Source organism: Eleutherodactylus coqui, chromosome 2 (genome assembly GCF_035609145.1).
Source record: "Eleutherodactylus coqui strain aEleCoq1 chromosome 2, aEleCoq1.hap1, whole genome shotgun sequence".
NCBI lineage: Eukaryota > Metazoa > Chordata > Amphibia > Anura > Eleutherodactylidae > Eleutherodactylus > Eleutherodactylus coqui.
Window position 1 is genome coordinate 308761643 of NC_089838.1, and position 17165 is coordinate 308778807.

General features: G+C 45.3%; 35 non-coding genes across 35 annotated transcripts; all 35 read right to left on the reverse strand.

The window, feature by feature from the left end:
- Nucleotides 1-279: 279 nt before the first annotated feature.
- On the reverse strand, nucleotides 280-420 carry LOC136613654 (U4 spliceosomal RNA). The gene has a single exon (XR_010790880.1). It is a non-coding gene; the product is annotated as a U4 spliceosomal RNA (small nuclear RNA).
- A 347-nt stretch (nucleotides 421-767) lies between these two features.
- Nucleotides 768-910, reverse strand: LOC136613643 (U4 spliceosomal RNA). Its single transcript, XR_010790870.1, has one exon. It is a non-coding gene; the product is annotated as a U4 spliceosomal RNA (small nuclear RNA).
- Nucleotides 911-1257: 347 nt separating this feature from the next.
- On the reverse strand, nucleotides 1258-1396 carry LOC136613485 (U4 spliceosomal RNA). Its single transcript, XR_010790722.1, has one exon. It is a non-coding gene; the product is annotated as a U4 spliceosomal RNA (small nuclear RNA).
- Nucleotides 1397-1743: 347 nt separating this feature from the next.
- On the reverse strand, nucleotides 1744-1884 carry LOC136613575 (U4 spliceosomal RNA). Its single transcript, XR_010790807.1, has one exon. It is a non-coding gene; the product is annotated as a U4 spliceosomal RNA (small nuclear RNA).
- Nucleotides 1885-2231: 347 nt separating this feature from the next.
- On the reverse strand, nucleotides 2232-2374 carry LOC136613547 (U4 spliceosomal RNA). The gene has a single exon (XR_010790780.1). It is a non-coding gene; the product is annotated as a U4 spliceosomal RNA (small nuclear RNA).
- A 347-nt stretch (nucleotides 2375-2721) lies between these two features.
- On the reverse strand, nucleotides 2722-2862 carry LOC136613655 (U4 spliceosomal RNA). The gene has a single exon (XR_010790881.1). It is a non-coding gene; the product is annotated as a U4 spliceosomal RNA (small nuclear RNA).
- Nucleotides 2863-3209: 347 nt separating this feature from the next.
- Nucleotides 3210-3352, reverse strand: LOC136613548 (U4 spliceosomal RNA). Its single transcript, XR_010790781.1, has one exon. It is a non-coding gene; the product is annotated as a U4 spliceosomal RNA (small nuclear RNA).
- A 347-nt stretch (nucleotides 3353-3699) lies between these two features.
- LOC136613584 (U4 spliceosomal RNA) lies at nucleotides 3700-3840 on the reverse strand. Its single transcript, XR_010790816.1, has one exon. It is a non-coding gene; the product is annotated as a U4 spliceosomal RNA (small nuclear RNA).
- Nucleotides 3841-4187: 347 nt separating this feature from the next.
- On the reverse strand, nucleotides 4188-4326 carry LOC136613649 (U4 spliceosomal RNA). The gene has a single exon (XR_010790876.1). It is a non-coding gene; the product is annotated as a U4 spliceosomal RNA (small nuclear RNA).
- Nucleotides 4327-4673: 347 nt separating this feature from the next.
- On the reverse strand, nucleotides 4674-4814 carry LOC136613656 (U4 spliceosomal RNA). The gene has a single exon (XR_010790882.1). It is a non-coding gene; the product is annotated as a U4 spliceosomal RNA (small nuclear RNA).
- Nucleotides 4815-5161: 347 nt separating this feature from the next.
- LOC136613644 (U4 spliceosomal RNA) lies at nucleotides 5162-5304 on the reverse strand. The gene has a single exon (XR_010790871.1). It is a non-coding gene; the product is annotated as a U4 spliceosomal RNA (small nuclear RNA).
- A 347-nt stretch (nucleotides 5305-5651) lies between these two features.
- On the reverse strand, nucleotides 5652-5790 carry LOC136613486 (U4 spliceosomal RNA). The gene has a single exon (XR_010790723.1). It is a non-coding gene; the product is annotated as a U4 spliceosomal RNA (small nuclear RNA).
- Nucleotides 5791-6137: 347 nt separating this feature from the next.
- LOC136613587 (U4 spliceosomal RNA) lies at nucleotides 6138-6278 on the reverse strand. Its single transcript, XR_010790818.1, has one exon. It is a non-coding gene; the product is annotated as a U4 spliceosomal RNA (small nuclear RNA).
- A 347-nt stretch (nucleotides 6279-6625) lies between these two features.
- LOC136613549 (U4 spliceosomal RNA) lies at nucleotides 6626-6768 on the reverse strand. Its single transcript, XR_010790782.1, has one exon. It is a non-coding gene; the product is annotated as a U4 spliceosomal RNA (small nuclear RNA).
- Nucleotides 6769-7115: 347 nt separating this feature from the next.
- LOC136613657 (U4 spliceosomal RNA) lies at nucleotides 7116-7256 on the reverse strand. The gene has a single exon (XR_010790883.1). It is a non-coding gene; the product is annotated as a U4 spliceosomal RNA (small nuclear RNA).
- A 347-nt stretch (nucleotides 7257-7603) lies between these two features.
- LOC136613550 (U4 spliceosomal RNA) lies at nucleotides 7604-7746 on the reverse strand. Its single transcript, XR_010790783.1, has one exon. It is a non-coding gene; the product is annotated as a U4 spliceosomal RNA (small nuclear RNA).
- A 347-nt stretch (nucleotides 7747-8093) lies between these two features.
- On the reverse strand, nucleotides 8094-8234 carry LOC136613585 (U4 spliceosomal RNA). The gene has a single exon (XR_010790817.1). It is a non-coding gene; the product is annotated as a U4 spliceosomal RNA (small nuclear RNA).
- Nucleotides 8235-8581: 347 nt separating this feature from the next.
- On the reverse strand, nucleotides 8582-8720 carry LOC136613605 (U4 spliceosomal RNA). The gene has a single exon (XR_010790835.1). It is a non-coding gene; the product is annotated as a U4 spliceosomal RNA (small nuclear RNA).
- A 348-nt stretch (nucleotides 8721-9068) lies between these two features.
- LOC136613606 (U4 spliceosomal RNA) lies at nucleotides 9069-9207 on the reverse strand. Its single transcript, XR_010790836.1, has one exon. It is a non-coding gene; the product is annotated as a U4 spliceosomal RNA (small nuclear RNA).
- A 347-nt stretch (nucleotides 9208-9554) lies between these two features.
- LOC136613598 (U4 spliceosomal RNA) lies at nucleotides 9555-9695 on the reverse strand. Its single transcript, XR_010790829.1, has one exon. It is a non-coding gene; the product is annotated as a U4 spliceosomal RNA (small nuclear RNA).
- A 347-nt stretch (nucleotides 9696-10042) lies between these two features.
- On the reverse strand, nucleotides 10043-10183 carry LOC136613350 (U4 spliceosomal RNA). Its single transcript, XR_010790599.1, has one exon. It is a non-coding gene; the product is annotated as a U4 spliceosomal RNA (small nuclear RNA).
- A 347-nt stretch (nucleotides 10184-10530) lies between these two features.
- LOC136613448 (U4 spliceosomal RNA) lies at nucleotides 10531-10671 on the reverse strand. Its single transcript, XR_010790687.1, has one exon. It is a non-coding gene; the product is annotated as a U4 spliceosomal RNA (small nuclear RNA).
- A 347-nt stretch (nucleotides 10672-11018) lies between these two features.
- On the reverse strand, nucleotides 11019-11159 carry LOC136613636 (U4 spliceosomal RNA). Its single transcript, XR_010790864.1, has one exon. It is a non-coding gene; the product is annotated as a U4 spliceosomal RNA (small nuclear RNA).
- A 347-nt stretch (nucleotides 11160-11506) lies between these two features.
- LOC136613551 (U4 spliceosomal RNA) lies at nucleotides 11507-11649 on the reverse strand. Its single transcript, XR_010790784.1, has one exon. It is a non-coding gene; the product is annotated as a U4 spliceosomal RNA (small nuclear RNA).
- Nucleotides 11650-11996: 347 nt separating this feature from the next.
- LOC136613659 (U4 spliceosomal RNA) lies at nucleotides 11997-12137 on the reverse strand. The gene has a single exon (XR_010790885.1). It is a non-coding gene; the product is annotated as a U4 spliceosomal RNA (small nuclear RNA).
- A 347-nt stretch (nucleotides 12138-12484) lies between these two features.
- Nucleotides 12485-12627, reverse strand: LOC136613553 (U4 spliceosomal RNA). Its single transcript, XR_010790786.1, has one exon. It is a non-coding gene; the product is annotated as a U4 spliceosomal RNA (small nuclear RNA).
- Nucleotides 12628-12974: 347 nt separating this feature from the next.
- LOC136613588 (U4 spliceosomal RNA) lies at nucleotides 12975-13115 on the reverse strand. Its single transcript, XR_010790819.1, has one exon. It is a non-coding gene; the product is annotated as a U4 spliceosomal RNA (small nuclear RNA).
- Nucleotides 13116-13462: 347 nt separating this feature from the next.
- On the reverse strand, nucleotides 13463-13601 carry LOC136613607 (U4 spliceosomal RNA). The gene has a single exon (XR_010790837.1). It is a non-coding gene; the product is annotated as a U4 spliceosomal RNA (small nuclear RNA).
- A 348-nt stretch (nucleotides 13602-13949) lies between these two features.
- LOC136613608 (U4 spliceosomal RNA) lies at nucleotides 13950-14088 on the reverse strand. The gene has a single exon (XR_010790838.1). It is a non-coding gene; the product is annotated as a U4 spliceosomal RNA (small nuclear RNA).
- Nucleotides 14089-14435: 347 nt separating this feature from the next.
- On the reverse strand, nucleotides 14436-14578 carry LOC136613554 (U4 spliceosomal RNA). The gene has a single exon (XR_010790787.1). It is a non-coding gene; the product is annotated as a U4 spliceosomal RNA (small nuclear RNA).
- A 347-nt stretch (nucleotides 14579-14925) lies between these two features.
- Nucleotides 14926-15066, reverse strand: LOC136613589 (U4 spliceosomal RNA). The gene has a single exon (XR_010790820.1). It is a non-coding gene; the product is annotated as a U4 spliceosomal RNA (small nuclear RNA).
- Nucleotides 15067-15413: 347 nt separating this feature from the next.
- Nucleotides 15414-15552, reverse strand: LOC136613609 (U4 spliceosomal RNA). The gene has a single exon (XR_010790839.1). It is a non-coding gene; the product is annotated as a U4 spliceosomal RNA (small nuclear RNA).
- A 348-nt stretch (nucleotides 15553-15900) lies between these two features.
- LOC136613611 (U4 spliceosomal RNA) lies at nucleotides 15901-16039 on the reverse strand. Its single transcript, XR_010790841.1, has one exon. It is a non-coding gene; the product is annotated as a U4 spliceosomal RNA (small nuclear RNA).
- Nucleotides 16040-16386: 347 nt separating this feature from the next.
- LOC136613610 (U4 spliceosomal RNA) lies at nucleotides 16387-16527 on the reverse strand. Its single transcript, XR_010790840.1, has one exon. It is a non-coding gene; the product is annotated as a U4 spliceosomal RNA (small nuclear RNA).
- A 347-nt stretch (nucleotides 16528-16874) lies between these two features.
- LOC136613351 (U4 spliceosomal RNA) lies at nucleotides 16875-17015 on the reverse strand. Its single transcript, XR_010790600.1, has one exon. It is a non-coding gene; the product is annotated as a U4 spliceosomal RNA (small nuclear RNA).
- Between the last annotated feature and the right edge of the window lie 150 nt (nucleotides 17016-17165).

Sequence of the window (17165 nt, forward strand, 5' to 3'; positions counted from 1 at the left end):
AGATGACTCATCCACTCCTGCAAGGCATCATGGGAGTGACCAGACTGAAGAGTCAGACCAACCGTCCTTTGTGTGATTGTTTGGCATTTCGTCTTTCCACGCGTTGCTAAAGTAGGCGTGTCAGGAAGATAAATGATGTTCCCTGCAGCTGGAAAATAGGCACCAGTTGGCTTCAAGGGCAGAGTTGCATTTTCTTCGCGGGTGAGAACAAACCATGTTAACATACCTGCTAAACTTATTTTCTTACCGCTACATCTGTTCTTTTTAAGAGAAATGAAGTCTCCTGAGACACCAGCAAAAATTGCCAATGCTGACTGTATTTCAAGTCATCATGGCGGGGTATTGGGAAAAGTTTTCAATTAGCAATAATCACGCCTCAGTTAAACCTCATGGGCTATGATACTGTCACTGCGCAAAGTTAAAAGTCCCCAAGCGGCCAAGGATGTCACGTTCTCATGGAGCAGCTCATTTAGGGTATGGTGAGACAAAGATGACTCATCCACTCCTGCAAGGCATCATGGGAGTGACCAGACTGAAGAGTCAGACCAACCGTCCTTTGTGTGATTGTTTGGCATTTCGTCTTTCCACGCGTTGCTAAAGTAGGCGTGTCAGGAAGATAAATGATGTTCCCTGCAGCTGGAAAATAGGCACCAGTTGGCTTCAAGGGCAGAGTTGCATTTTCTTCGCGGGTGGGAACAAACCATGTTAACATACCTGCTAAACTTATTTTCTTACGGCTACATCTGTTCTTTTTATGAGAGATGAAGTCTCCTGAGAGACCAGCAAAAAAATTGCCAATGCTGACTGTATTTCAAGTCATCATGGCGGGGTATTGGGAAAAGTTTTCAATTAGCAATAATCACGCCTCGGTTAAACCTCATGGGCAATGATACTGTCACTGCGCAAAGTTGAAAGTCCCCAAGCGGTCAAGGATGTCACATTCTCATGGAGCAGCTCATTTAAGGTATGGTGAGACAAAGATGACTCATCCACTCCTGCAAGGCATCATGGGAGTGACCCGACTGAAGAGTCAGACCAACCGTCCTTCGGGCGATTGTTTGGCATTTCGTCTTTTCAAGCGTTGCTAAAGTAGGCGTGTCAGGAAGATAAATGATGTTCCCTGCAGCTGGAAAATAGGCACCAGTTGGCTTCAAGGGCAGAGTTGCATTTTCTTCGCGGGTGAGAACAAACCATGTTAACATACCTGCTAAACTTCTTTTCTTACTGCTACATCTGTTCTTTTTACGAGAGATGAAGTCTCCTGAGACCAGCAAAAATTGCCAATGCTGACTGTATTTCAAGTCATCATGGCGGGGTATTGGGAAAAGTTTTCAATTAGCAATAATCACGCCTCGGTTAAACCTCATGGGCTATGATACTGCCACTGCGCAAAGTTAAAAGTCCCCAAGCGGCCAAGGATGTCACATTCTCATGGAGCAGCTCATTTAAGGTATGGTGAGACAAAGATGACTCATCCACTCCTGCAAGGCATCATGGGAGTGACCTGACTGAAGAGTCAGACCAACCGTCCTTTGTGTGATTGTTTGGCATTTCGTCTTTTCACGCGTTGCTAAAGTAGGTGTGTCAGGAAGATAAATGATGTTCCCTGCAGCTGGAAAATAGGCACCAGTTGGCTTCAAGGGCAGAGTTGCATTTTCTTCGCGGGTGAGAACAAACCATGTTAACATACCTGCTAAACTTATTTTCTTACCACTACATCTGTTCTTTTTACAAGAGATGAAGTCTCCTGAGAGACCAGCAAAAATTGCCAATGCTGACTGTATTTCAAGTCATCATGGCGGGGTATTGGGAAAAGTTTTCAATTAGCAATAATCACGCCTCGGTTAAACCTCATGGGCAATGATACTGCCACTGCGCAAAGTTAAAAGTCCCCAAGCGGCCAAGGATGTCACGTTCTCATGGAGCAGCTCATTTAGGGTATGGTGAGACAAAGATGACTCATCCACTCCTGCAAGGCATCATGGGAGTGACCAGACTGAAGAGTCAGACCAACCGTCCTTTGTGTGATTGTTTGGCATTTCGTCTTTCCACGCGTTGCTAAAGTAGGCGTGTCAGGAAGGTAAATGATGTTCCCTGCAGCTGGAAAATAGGCACCAGTTGGCTTCAAGGGCAGAGTTGCATTTTCTTCGCGGGTGGGAACAAACCATGTTAACATACCTGCTAAACTTATTTTCTTACGGCTACATCTGTTCTTTTTATGAGAGATGAAGTCTCCTGAGAGACCAGCAAAAAAATTGCCAATGCTGACTGTATTTCAAGTCATCATGGCGGGGTATTGGGAAAAGTTTTCAATTAGCAATAATCACGCCTCGGTTAAACCTCATGGGCAATGATACTGCCACTGCGCAAAGTTAAAAGTCCCCAAGCGGCCAAGGATGTCACGTTCTCATGGAGCAGCTCATTTAGGGTATGGTGAGACAAAGATGACTCATCCACTCCTGCAAGGCATCATGGGAGTGACCAGACTGAAGAGTCAGACCAACCGTCCTTTGTGTGATTGTTTGGCATTTCGTCTTTCCACGCGTTGCTAAAGTAGGCGTGTCAGGAAGATAAATGATGTTCCCTGCAGCTGGAAAATAGGCACCAGTTGGCTTCAAGGGCAGAGTTGCATTTTCTTCGCGGGTGGGAACAAACCATGTTAACATACCTGCTAAACTTATTTTCTTACCGCTACATCTGTTCTTTTTACGAGAAATGAAGTCTCCTGAGACACCAGCAAAAATTGCCAATGCTGACTGTATTTCAAGTCATCATGGCGGGGTATTGGGAAAAGTTTTCAATTAGCAATAATCACGCCTCAGTTAAACCTCATGGGCTATGATACTGTCACTGCGCAAAGTTAAAAGTCCCCAAGCGGCCAAGGATGTCACGTTCTCATGGAGCAGCTCATTTAGGGTATGGTGAGACAAAGATGACTCATCCACTCCTGCAAGGCATCATGGGAGTGACCAGACTGAAGAGTCAGACCAACCGTCCTTTGTGTGATTGTTTGGCATTTCGTCTTTCCACGCGTTGCTAAAGTAGGCGTGTCAGGAAGATAAATGATGTTCCCTGCAGCTGGAAAATAGGCACCAGTTGGCTTCAAGGGCAGAGTTGCATTTTCTTCGCGGGTGGGAACAAACCATGTTAACATACCTGCTAAACTTATTTTCTTACGGCTACATCTGTTCTTTTTATGAGAGATGAAGTCTCCTGAGAGACCAGCAAAAAAATTGCCAATGCTGACTGTATTTCAAGTCATCATGGCGGGGTATTGGGAAAAGTTTTCAATTAGCAATAATCACGCCTCGGTTAAACCTCATGGGCAATGATACTGCCACTGCGCAAAGTTAAAAGTCCCCAAGCGGCCAAGGATGTCACGTTCTCATGGAGCAGCTCATTTAGGGTATGGTGAGACAAAGATGACTCATCCACTCCTGCAAGGCATCATGGGAGTGACCAGACTGAAGAGTCAGACCAACCGTCCTTTGTGTGATTGTTTGGCATTTCGTCTTTCCACGCGTTGCTAAAGTAGGCGTGTCAGGAAGATAAATGATGTTCCCTGCAGCTGGAAAATAGGCACCAGTTGGCTTCAAGGGCAGAGTTGCATTTTCTTCGCGGGTGGGAACAAACCATGTTAACATACCTGCTAAACTTATTTTCTTACCGCTACATCTGTTCTTTTTACGAGAAATGAAGTCTCCTGAGACACCAGCAAAAATTGCCAATGCTGACTGTATTTCAAGTCATCATGGCGGGGTATTGGGAAAAGTTTTCAATTAGCAATAATCACGCCTCAGTTAAACCTCATGGGCTATGATACTGCCACTGCGCAAAGTTGAAAGTCCCCAAGCGGTCAAGGATGTCACATTCTCATGGAGCAGCTCATTTAAGGTATGGTGAGACAAAGATGACTTATCCACTCCTGCAAGGCATCATGGGAGTGACCCGACTGAAGAGTCAGACCAACCGTCCTTCGGGCGATTGTTTGGCATTTCGTCTTTTCACGCGTTGCTAAAGTAGGCGTGTCAGGAAGATAAATGATGTTCCCTGCAGCTGGAAAATAGGCACCAGTTGGCTTCAAGGGCAGAGTTGCATTTTCTTCGCGGGTGGGAACAAACCATGTTAACATACCTGCTAAACTTCTTTTCTTACTGCTACATCTTTTTTTTTTACGAGAGATGAAGTCTCCTGAGACCAGCAAAAATTGCCAATGCTGACTGTATTTCAAGTCATCATGGCGGGGTATTGGGAAAAGTTTTCAATTAGCAATAATCACGGCTCGGTTAAACCTCATGGGCAATGATACTGCCACTGCGCAAAGTTAAAAGTCCCCAAGCGGCCAAGGATGTCACGTTCTCATGGAGCAGCTCATTTAGGGTATGGTGAGACAAAGATGACTCATCCACTCCTGCAAGGCATCATGGGAGTGACCAGACTGAAGAGTCAGACCAACCGTCCTTTGTGTGATTGTTTGGCATTTCGTCTTTCCACGCGTTGCTAAAGTAGGCGTGTCAGGAAGATAAATGATGTTCCCTGCAGCTGGAAAATAGGCACCAGTTGGCTTCAAGGGCAGAGTTGCATTTTCTTCGCGGGTGAGAACAAACCATGTTAACATACCTGCTAAACTTATTTTCTTACCGCTACATCTGTTCTTTTTAAGAGAAATGAAGTCTCCTGAGACACCAGCAAAAATTGCCAATGCTGACTGTATTTCAAGTCATCATGGCGGGGTATTGGGAAAAGTTTTCAATTAGCAATAATCACGCCTCAGTTAAACCTCATGGGCTATGATACTGTCACTGCGCAAAGTTAAAAGTCCCCAAGCGGCCAAGGATGTCACGTTCTCATGGAGCAGCTCATTTAGGGTATGGTGAGACAAAGATGACTCATCCACTCCTGCAAGGCATCATGGGAGTGACCAGACTGAAGAGTCAGACCAACCGTCCTTTGTGTGATTGTTTGGCATTTCGTCTTTCCACGCGTTGCTAAAGTAGGCGTGTCAGGAAGATAAATGATGTTCCCTGCAGCTGGAAAATAGGCACCAGTTGGCTTCAAGGGCAGAGTTGCATTTTCTTCGCGGGTGGGAACAAACCATGTTAACATACCTGCTAAACTTATTTTCTTACGGCTACATCTGTTCTTTTTATGAGAGATGAAGTCTCCTGAGAGACCAGCAAAAAAATTGCCAATGCTGACTGTATTTCAAGTCATCATGGCGGGGTATTGGGAAAAGTTTTCAATTAGCAATAATCACGCCTCGGTTAAACCTCATGGGCAATGATACTGTCACTGCGCAAAGTTGAAAGTCCCCAAGCGGTCAAGGATGTCACATTCTCATGGAGCAGCTCATTTAAGGTATGGTGAGACAAAGATGACTCATCCACTCCTGCAAGGCATCATGGGAGTGACCCGACTGAAGAGTCAGACCAACCGTCCTTCGGGCGATTGTTTGGCATTTCGTCTTTTCAAGCGTTGCTAAAGTAGGCGTGTCAGGAAGATAAATGATGTTCCCTGCAGCTGGAAAATAGGCACCAGTTGGCTTCAAGGGCAGAGTTGCATTTTCTTCGCGGGTGAGAACAAACCATGTTAACATACCTGCTAAACTTCTTTTCTTACTGCTACATCTGTTCTTTTTACGAGAGATGAAGTCTCCTGAGACCAGCAAAAATTGCCAATGCTGACTGTATTTCAAGTCATCATGGCGGGGTATTGGGAAAAGTTTTCAATTAGCAATAATCACGCCTCGGTTAAACCTCATGGGCTATGATACTGCCACTGCGCAAAGTTAAAAGTCCCCAAGCGGCCAAGGATGTCACATTCTCATGGAGCAGCTCATTTAAGGTATGGTGAGACAAAGATGACTCATCCACTCCTGCAAGGCATCATGGGAGTGACCTGACTGAAGAGTCAGACCAACCGTCCTTTGTGTGATTGTTTGGCATTTCGTCTTTTCACGCGTTGCTAAAGTAGGTGTGTCAGGAAGATAAATGATGTTCCCTGCAGCTGGAAAATAGGCACCAGTTGGCTTCAAGGGCAGAGTTGCATTTTCTTCGCGGGTGAGAACAAACCATGTTAACATACCTGCTAAACTTATTTTCTTACCACTACATCTGTTCTTTTTACAAGAGATGAAGTCTCCTGAGAGACCAGCAAAAATTGCCAATGCTGACTGTATTTCAAGTCATCATGGCGGGGTATTGGGAAAAGTTTTCAATTAGCAATAATCACGCCTCGGTTAAACCTCATGGGCAATGATACTGCCACTGCGCAAAGTTAAAAGTCCCCAAGCGGCCAAGGATGTCACGTTCTCATGGAGCAGCTCATTTAGGGTATGGTGAGACAAAGATGACTCATCCACTCCTGCAAGGCATCATGGGAGTGACCAGACTGAAGAGTCAGACCAACCGTCCTTTGTGTGATTGTTTGGCATTTCGTCTTTCCACGCGTTGCTAAAGTAGGCGTGTCAGGAAGGTAAATGATGTTCCCTGCAGCTGGAAAATAGGCACCAGTTGGCTTCAAGGGCAGAGTTGCATTTTCTTCGCGGGTGGGAACAAACCATGTTAACATACCTGCTAAACTTATTTTCTTACGGCTACATCTGTTCTTTTTATGAGAGATGAAGTCTCCTGAGAGACCAGCAAAAAAATTGCCAATGCTGACTGTATTTCAAGTCATCATGGCGGGGTATTGGGAAAAGTTTTCAATTAGCAATAATCACGCCTCGGTTAAACCTCATGGGCAATGATACTGCCACTGCGCAAAGTTAAAAGTCCCCAAGCGGCCAAGGATGTCACGTTCTCATGGAGCAGCTCATTTAGGGTATGGTGAGACAAAGATGACTCATCCACTCCTGCAAGGCATCATGGGAGTGACCAGACTGAAGAGTCAGACCAACCGTCCTTTGTGTGATTGTTTGGCATTTCGTCTTTCCACGCGTTGCTAAAGTAGGCGTGTCAGGAAGATAAATGATGTTCCCTGCAGCTGGAAAATAGGCACCAGTTGGCTTCAAGGGCAGAGTTGCATTTTCTTCGCGGGTGGGAACAAACCATGTTAACATACCTGCTAAACTTATTTTCTTACCGCTACATCTGTTCTTTTTACGAGAAATGAAGTCTCCTGAGACACCAGCAAAAATTGCCAATGCTGACTGTATTTCAAGTCATCATGGCGGGGTATTGGGAAAAGTTTTCAATTAGCAATAATCACGCCTCAGTTAAACCTCATGGGCTATGATACTGTCACTGCGCAAAGTTAAAAGTCCCCAAGCGGCCAAGGATGTCACGTTCTCATGGAGCAGCTCATTTAGGGTATGGTGAGACAAAGATGACTCATCCACTCCTGCAAGGCATCATGGGAGTGACCAGACTGAAGAGTCAGACCAACCGTCCTTTGTGTGATTGTTTGGCATTTCGTCTTTCCACGCGTTGCTAAAGTAGGCGTGTCAGGAAGATAAATGATGTTCCCTGCAGCTGGAAAATAGGCACCAGTTGGCTTCAAGGGCAGAGTTGCATTTTCTTCGCGGGTGGGAACAAACCATGTTAACATACCTGCTAAACTTATTTTCTTACGGCTACATCTGTTCTTTTTATGAGAGATGAAGTCTCCTGAGAGACCAGCAAAAAAATTGCCAATGCTGACTGTATTTCAAGTCATCATGGCGGGGTATTGGGAAAAGTTTTCAATTAGCAATAATCACGCCTCGGTTAAACCTCATGGGCAATGATACTGCCACTGCGCAAAGTTAAAAGTCCCCAAGCGGCCAAGGATGTCACGTTCTCATGGAGCAGCTCATTTAGGGTATGGTGAGACAAAGATGACTCATCCACTCCTGCAAGGCATCATGGGAGTGACCAGACTGAAGAGTCAGACCAACCGTCCTTTGTGTGATTGTTTGGCATTTCGTCTTTCCACGCGTTGCTAAAGTAGGCGTGTCAGGAAGATAAATGATGTTCCCTGCAGCTGGAAAATAGGCACCAGTTGGCTTCAAGGGCAGAGTTGCATTTTCTTCGCGGGTGGGAACAAACCATGTTAACATACCTGCTAAACTTATTTTCTTACCGCTACATCTGTTCTTTTTACGAGAAATGAAGTCTCCTGAGACACCAGCAAAAATTGCCAATGCTGACTGTATTTCAAGTCATCATGGCGGGGTATTGGGAAAAGTTTTCAATTAGCAATAATCACGCCTCAGTTAAACCTCATGGGCTATGATACTGCCACTGCGCAAAGTTGAAAGTCCCCAAGCGGTCAAGGATGTCACATTCTCATGGAGCAGCTCATTTAAGGTATGGTGAGACAAAGATGACTTATCCACTCCTGCAAGGCATCATGGGAGTGACCCGACTGAAGAGTCAGACCAACCGTCCTTCGGGCGATTGTTTGGCATTTCGTCTTTTCACGCGTTGCTAAAGTAGGCGTGTCAGGAAGATAAATGATGTTCCCTGCAGCTGGAAAATAGGCACCAGTTGGCTTTAAGGGCAGAGTTGCATTTTCTTCGCGGGTGGGAACAAACCATGTTAACATACCTGCTAAACTTCTTTTCTTACTGCTACATCTTTTTTTTTTACGAGAGATGAAGTCTCCTGAGACCAGCAAAAATTGCCAATGCTGACTGTATTTCAAGTCATCATGGCGGGGTATTGGGAAAAGTTTTCAATTAGCAATAATCACGCCTCGGTTAAACCTCATGGGCTATGATACTGCCACTGCGGAAAGTTAAAAGTCCCCAAGCGGCCAAGGATGTCACATTCTCATGGAGCAGCTCATTTAAGGTATGGTGAGACAAAGATGACTCATCCACTCCTGCAAGGCATCATGGGAGTGACCTGACTGAAGAGTCAGACCAACCGTCCTTTGTGTGATTGTTTGGCATTTCGTCTTTTCACGCGTTGCTAAAGTAGGCGTGTCAGGAAGATAAATGATGTTCCCTGCAGCTGGAAAATAGGCACCAGTTGGCTTCAAGGGCAGAGTTGCATTTTCTTCGCGGGTGAGAACAAACCATGTTAACATACCTGCTAAACTTCTTTTCTTACTGCTACATCTTTTTTTTTTTACGAGAGATGAAGTCTCCTGAGACCAGCAAAAATTGCCAATGCTGACTGTATTTCAAGTCATCATGGCGGGGTATTGGGAAAAGTTTTCAATTAGCAATAATCACGCCTCGGTTAAACCTCATGGGCTATGATACTGCCACTGCGGAAAGTTAAAAGTCCCCAAGCGGCCAAGGATGTCACATTCTCATGGAGCAGCTCATTTAAGGTATGGTGAGACAAAGATGACTCATCCACTCCTGCAAGGCATCATGGGAGTGACCTGACTGAAGAGTCAGACCAACCGTCCTTTGTGTGATTGTTTGGCATTTCGTCTTTTCACGCGTTGCTAAAGTAGGCGTGTCAGGAAGATAAATGATGTTCCCTGCAGCTGGAAAATAGGCACCAGTTGGCTTCAAGGGCAGAGTTGCATTTTCTTCGCGGGTGAGAACAAACCATGTTAACATACCTGCTAAACTTATTTTCTTACCACTACATCTGTTCTTTTTACAAGAGATGAAGTCTCCTGAGAGACCAGCAAAAATTGCCAATGCTGACTGTATTTCAAGTCATCATGGCGGGGTATTGGGAAAAGTTTTCAATTAGCAATAATCACGCCTCGGTTAAACCTCATGGGCAATGATACTGCCACTGCGCAAAGTTAAAAGTCCCCAAGCGGCCAAGGATGTCACGTTCTCATGGAGCAGCTCATTTAGGGTATGGTGAGACAAAGATGACTCATCCACTCCTGCAAGGCATCATGGGAGTGACCAGACTGAAGAGTCAGACCAACCGTCCTTTGTGTGATTGTTTGGCATTTCGTCTTTCCACGCGTTGCTAAAGTAGGCGTGTCAGGAAGATAAATGATGTTCCCTGCAGCTGGAAAATAGGCACCAGTTGGCTTCAAGGGCAGAGTTGCATTTTCTTCGCGGGTGGGAACAAACCATGTTAACATACCTGCTAAACTTATTTTCTTACGGCTACATCTGTTCTTTTTACGAGAGATGAAGTCTCCTGAGAGACCAGCAAAAATTGCCAATGCTGACTGTATTTCAAGTCATCATGGCGGTGTATTGGGAAAAGTTTTCAATTAGCAATAATCACGCCTCGGTTAAACCTCATGGGCTATGATACTGCCACTGCGCAAAGTTAAAAGTCCCCAAGCGGCCAAGCATGTCACGTTCTCATGGAGCAGCTCATTTAAGGTATGGTGAGACAAAGATGACTCATCCACTCCTGCAAAGCATCATGGGAGTGACCAGACTGAAGAGGCAGACCAACCGTCCTTTGTGTGATTGTTTGGCATTTCGTCTTTTCACGCGTTGCTAAAGTAGGCGTGTCAGGAAGGAAGATGAAATTTTCTGCAGCTGGAAAACAGGCACCAGTTAGCTTCAAGGCCAGAGTTTCTTTTTCTTCGCAGGTGAGAACAAACCGTGCTAACATTCCTTGGAAGTTTATTTTCTTACCCCTAAGTCTGTTCTTTTTACGAGAGATCGAGTCTCGTGAGAGACCAGCAAAAATTGCCAATGCTGACTGTATTTCAAGTCATCATGGCAGGGTATTGGGAAAAGTTTTCAATTAGCAATAATCACGCCTCGGTTAAACCTCATGGGCTATGATACTGCCACTGCACAAAGTTAAAAGTCCCCAAGCGGCCAAGGATGTCACGTTCTCATGGAGCAGCTCATTTAAGGTATGGTGAGACAAAGATGACTCATCCACTCCTGCAAGGCATCATGGGAGTGACCCGACTGAAGAGTCAGACCAACCGTCCTTTGTGTGATTGTTTGGCATTTCGTCTTTTCACGCGTTGCTAAAGTAGGCGTGTCAGGAAGATAAATGATGTTCCCTGCAGCTGGAAAATAGGCACCAGTTGGCTTCAAGGGCAGAGTTGCATTTTCTTCGCGGGTGAGAACAAACCATGTTAACATACCTGCTAAACTTATTTTCTTACCGCTACATCTGTTCTTTTTACGAGAAATGAAGTCTCCTGAGACACCAGCAAAAATTGCCAATGCTGACTGTATTTCAAGTCATCATGGCGGGGCTTTGGGAAAAGTTTTCAATTAGCAATAATCACGCCTCGGTTAAACCTCATGGGCAATGATGCTGCCACTGCGCAAAGTTAAAAGTCCCCAAGCGGCCAAGGATGTCACGTTCTCATGGAGCAGCTCATTTAGGGTATGGTGAGACAAAGATGACTCATCCACTCCTGCAAGGCATCATGGGAGTGACCAGACTGAAGAGTCAGACCAACCGTCCTTTGTGTGATTGTTTGGCATTTCGTCTTTCCACGCGTTGCTAAAGTAGGCGTGTCAGGAAGATAAATGATGTTCCCTGCAGCTGGAAAATAGGCACCAGTTGGCTTCAAGGGCAGAGTTGCATTTTCTTCGCGGGTGGGAACAAACCATGTTAACATACCTGCTAAACTTATTTTCTTACGGCTACATCTGTTCTTTTTATGAGAGATGAAGTCTCCTGAGAGACCAGCAAAAAAATTGCCAATGCTGACTGTATTTCAAGTCATCATGGCGGGGTATTGGGAAAAGTTTTCAATTAGCAATAATCACGCCTCGGTTAAACCTCATGGGCAATGATACTGCCACTGCGCAAAGTTAAAAGTCCCCAAGCGGCCAAGGATGTCACGTTCTCATGGAGCAGCTCATTTAGGGTATGGTGAGACAAAGATGACTCATCCACTCCTGCAAGGCATCATGGGAGTGACCAGACTGAAGAGTCAGACCAACCGTCCTTTGTGTGATTGTTTGGCATTTCGTCTTTCCACGCGTTGCTAAAGTAGGCGTGTCAGGAAGATAAATGATGTTCCCTGCAGCTGGAAAATAGGCACCAGTTGGCTTCAAGGGCAGAGTTGCATTTTCTTCGCGGGTGGGAACAAACCATGTTAACATACCTGCTAAACTTATTTTCTTACCGCTACATCTGTTCTTTTTACGAGAAATGAAGTCTCCTGAGACACCAGCAAAAATTGCCAATGCTGACTGTATTTCAAGTCATCATGGCGGGGTATTGGGAAAAGTTTTCAATTAGCAATAATCACGCCTCAGTTAAACCTCATGGGCTATGATACTGTCACTGCGCAAAGTTAAAAGTCCCCAAGCGGCCAAGGATGTCACGTTCTCATGGAGCAGCTCATTTAGGGTATGGTGAGACAAAGATGACTCATCCACTCCTGCAAGGCATCATGGGAGTGACCAGACTGAAGAGTCAGACCAACCGTCCTTTGTGTGATTGTTTGGCATTTCGTCTTTCCACGCGTTGCTAAAGTAGGCGTGTCAGGAAGATAAATGATGTTCCCTGCAGCTGGAAAATAGGCACCAGTTGGCTTCAAGGGCAGAGTTGCATTTTCTTCGCGGGTGGGAACAAACCATGTTAACATACCTGCTAAACTTATTTTCTTACGGCTACATCTGTTCTTTTTATGAGAGATGAAGTCTCCTGAGAGACCAGCAAAAAAATTGCCAATGCTGACTGTATTTCAAGTCATCATGGCGGGGTATTGGGAAAAGTTTTCAATTAGCAATAATCACGCCTCGGTTAAACCTCATGGGCAATGATACTGCCACTGCGCAAAGTTAAAAGTCCCCAAGCGGCCAAGGATGTCACGTTCTCATGGAGCAGCTCATTTAGGGTATGGTGAGACAAAGATGACTCATCCACTCCTGCAAGGCATCATGGGAGTGACCAGACTGAAGAGTCAGACCAACCGTCCTTTGTGTGATTGTTTGGCATTTCGTCTTTCCACGCGTTGCTAAAGTAGGCATGTCAGGAAGATAAATGATGTTCCCTGCAGCTGGAAAATAGGCACCAGTTGGCTTCAAGGGCAGAGTTGCATTTTCTTCGCGGGTGGGAACAAACCATGTTAACATACCTGCTAAACTTATTTTCTTACCGCTACATCTGTTCTTTTTACGAGAAATGAAGTCTCCTGAGACACCAGCAAAAATTGCCAATGCTGACTGTATTTCAAGTCATCATGGCGGGGTATTGGGAAAAGTTTTCAATTAGCAATAATCACGCCTCAGTTAAACCTCATGGGCTATGATACTGCCACTGCGCAAAGTTGAAAGTCCCCAAGCGGTCAAGGATGTCACATTCTCATGGAGCAGCTCATTTAAGGTATGGTGAGACAAAGATGACTTATCCACTCCTGCAAGGCATCATGGGAGTGACCCGACTGAAGAGTCAGACCAACCGTCCTTCGGGCGATTGTTTGGCATTTCGTCTTTTCACGCGTTGCTAAAGTAGGCGTGTCAGGAAGATAAATGATGTTCCCTGCAGCTGGAAAATAGGCACCAGTTGGCTTCAAGGGCAGAGTTGCATTTTCTTCGCGGGTGGGAACAAACCATGTTAACATACCTGCTAAACTTCTTTTCTTACTGCTACATCTTTTTTTTTTACGAGAGATGAAGTCTCCTGAGACCAGCAAAAATTGCCAATGCTGACTGTATTTCAAGTCATCATGGCGGGGTATTGGGAAAAGTTTTCAATTAGCAATAATCACGCCTCGGTTAAACCTCATGGGCTATGATACTGCCACTGCGGAAAGTTAAAAGTCCCCAAGCGGCCAAGGATGTCACATTCTCATGGAGCAGCTCATTTAAGGTATGGTGAGACAAAGATGACTCATCCACTCCTGCAAGGCATCATGGGAGTGACCTGACTGAAGAGTCAGACCAACCGTCCTTTGTGTGATTGTTTGGCATTTCGTCTTTTCACGCGTTGCTAAAGTAGGCGTGTCAGGAAGATAAATGATGTTCCCTGCAGCTGGAAAATAGGCACCAGTTGGCTTCAAGGGCAGAGTTGCATTTTCTTCGCGGGTGAGAACAAACCATGTTAACATACCTGCTAAACTTCTTTTCTTACTGCTACATCTTTTTTTTTTTACGAGAGATGAAGTCTCCTGAGACCAGCAAAAATTGCCAATGCTGACTGTATTTCAAGTCATCATGGCGGGGTATTGGGAAAAGTTTTCAATTAGCAATAATCACGCCTCGGTTAAACCTCATGGGCTATGATACTGCCACTGCGGAAAGTTAAAAGTCCCCAAGCGGCCAAGGATGTCACGTTCTCATGGAGCAGCTCATTTAGGGTATGGTGAGACAAAGATGACTCATCCACTCCTGCAAGGCATCATGGGAGTGACCAGACTGAAGAGTCAGACCAACCGTCCTTTGTGTGATTGTTTGGCATTTCGTCTTTCCACGCGTTGCTAAAGTAGGCGTGTCAGGAAGATAAATGATGTTCCCTGCAGCTGGAAAATAGGCACCAGTTGGCTTCAAGGGCAGAGTTGCATTTTCTTCGCGGGTGGGAACAAACCATGTTAACATACCTGCTAAACTTATTTTCTTACGGCTACATCTGTTCTTTTTATGAGAGATGAAGTCTCCTGAGAGACCAGCAAAAAAATTGCCAATGCTGACTGTATTTCAAGTCATCATGGCGGGGTATTGGGAAAAGTTTTCAATTAGCAATAATCACGCCTCGGTTAAACCTCATGGGCAATGATACTGCCACTGCGCAAAGTTAAAAGTCCCCAAGCGGCCAAGGATGTCACGTTCTCATGGAGCAGCTCATTTAGGGTATGGTGAGACAAAGATGACTCATCCACTCCTGCAAGGCATCATGGGAGTGACCAGACTGAAGAGTCAGACCAACCGTCCTTTGTGTGATTGTTTGGCATTTCGTCTTTCCACGCGTTGCTAAAGTAGGCGTGTCAGGAAGATAAATGATGTTCCCTGCAGCTGGAAAATAGGCACCAGTTGGCTTCAAGGGCAGAGTTGCATTTTCTTCGCGGGTGGGAACAAACCATGTTAACATACCTGCTAAACTTATTTTCTTACCGCTACATCTGTTCTTTTTACGAGAAATGAAGTCTCCTGAGACACCAGCAAAAATTGCCAATGCTGACTGTATTTCAAGTCATCATGGCGGGGTATTGGGAAAAGTTTTCAATTAGCAATAATCACGCCTCAGTTAAACCTCATGGGCTATGATACTGCCACTGCGCAAAGTTGAAAGTCCCCAAGCGGTCAAGGATGTCACATTCTCATGGAGCAGCTCATTTAAGGTATGGTGAGACAAAGATGACTTATCCACTCCTGCAAGGCATCATGGGAGTGACCCGACTGAAGAGTCAGACCAACCGTCCTTCGGGCGATTGTTTGGCATTTCGTCTTTTCACGCGTTGCTAAAGTAGGCGTGTCAGGAAGATAAATGATGTTCCCTGCAGCTGGAAAATAGGCACCAGTTGGCTTCAAGGGCAGAGTTGCATTTTCTTCGCGGGTGGGAACAAACCATGTTAACATACCTGCTAAACTTCTTTTCTTACTGCTACATCTTTTTTTTTTACGAGAGATGAAGTCTCCTGAGACCAGCAAAAATTGCCAATGCTGACTGTATTTCAAGTCATCATGGCGGGGTATTGGGAAAAGTTTTCAATTAGCAATAATCACGCCTCGGTTAAACCTCATGGGCTATGATACTGCCACTGCGGAAAGTTAAAAGTCCCCAAGCGGCCAAGGATGTCACATTCTCATGGAGCAGCTCATTTAAGGTATGGTGAGACAAAGATGACTCATCCACTCCTGCAAGGCATCATGGGAGTGACCTGACTGAAGAGTCAGACCAACCGTCCTTTGTGTGATTGTTTGGCATTTCGTCTTTTCACGCGTTGCTAAAGTAGGCGTGTCAGGAAGATAAATGATGTTCCCTGCAGCTGGAAAATAGGCACCAGTTGGCTTCAAGGGCAGAGTTGCATTTTCTTCGCGGGTGAGAACAAACCATGTTAACATACCTGCTAAACTTCTTTTCTTACTGCTACATCTTTTTTTTTTTACGAGAGATGAAGTCTCCTGAGACCAGCAAAAATTGCCAATGCTGACTGTATTTCAAGTCATCATGGCGGGGTATTGGGAAAAGTTTTCAATTAGCAATAATCACGCCTCGGTTAAACCTCATGGGCTATGATACTGCCACTGCGGAAAGTTAAAAGTCCCCAAGCGGCCAAGGATGTCACATTCTCATGGAGCAGCTCATTTAAGGTATGGTGAGACAAAGATGACTCATCCACTCCTGCAAGGCATCATGGGAGTGACCTGACTGAAGAGTCAGACCAACCGTCCTTTGTGTGATTGTTTAGCATTTCGTCTTTTCACGCGTTGCTAAAGTAGGCGTGTCAGGAAGATAAATGATGTTCCCTGCAGCTGGAAAATAGGCACCAGTTGGCTTCAAGGGCAGAGTTGCATTTTCTTCGCGGGTGAGAACAAACCATGTTAACATACCTGCTAAACTTATTTTCTTACCACTACATCTGTTCTTTTTACAAGAGATGAAGTCTCCTGAGAGACCAGCAAAAATTGCCAATGCTGACTGTATTTCAAGTCATCATGGCGGGGTATTGGGAAAAGTTTTCAATTAGCAATAATCACGCCTCGGTTAAACCTCATGGGCAATGATACTGCCACTGCGCAAAGTTAAAAGTCCCCAAGCGGCCAAGGATGTCACGTTCTCATGGAGCAGCTCATTTAGGGTATGGTGAGACAAAGATGACTCATCCACTCCTGCAAGGCATCATGGGAGTGACCAGACTGAAGAGTCAGACCAACCGTCCTTTGTGTGATTGTTTGGCATTTCGTCTTTCCACGCGTTGCTAAAGTAGGCGTGTCAGGAAGATAAATGATGTTCCCTGCAGCTGGAAAATAGGCACCAGTTGGCTTCAAGGGCAGAGTTGCATTTTCTTCGCGGGTGGGAACAAACCATGTTAACATACCTGCTAAACTTATTTTCTTACGGCTACATCTGTTCTTTTTACGAGAGATGAAGTCTCCTGAGAGACCAGCAAAAATTGCCAATGCTGACTGTATTTCAAGTCATCATGGCGGTGTATTGGGAAAAGTTTTCAATTAGCAATAATCACGCCTCGGTTAAACCTCATGGGCTATGATACTGCCACTGCGCAAAGTTAAAAGTCCCCAAGCGGCCAAGCATGTCACGTTCTCATGGAGCAGCTCATTTAAGGTATGGTGAGACAAAGATGACTCATCCACTCCTGCAAGGCATCATGGGAGTGACCAGACTGAAGAGTCAGACCAACCGTCCTTTGTGTGATTGTTT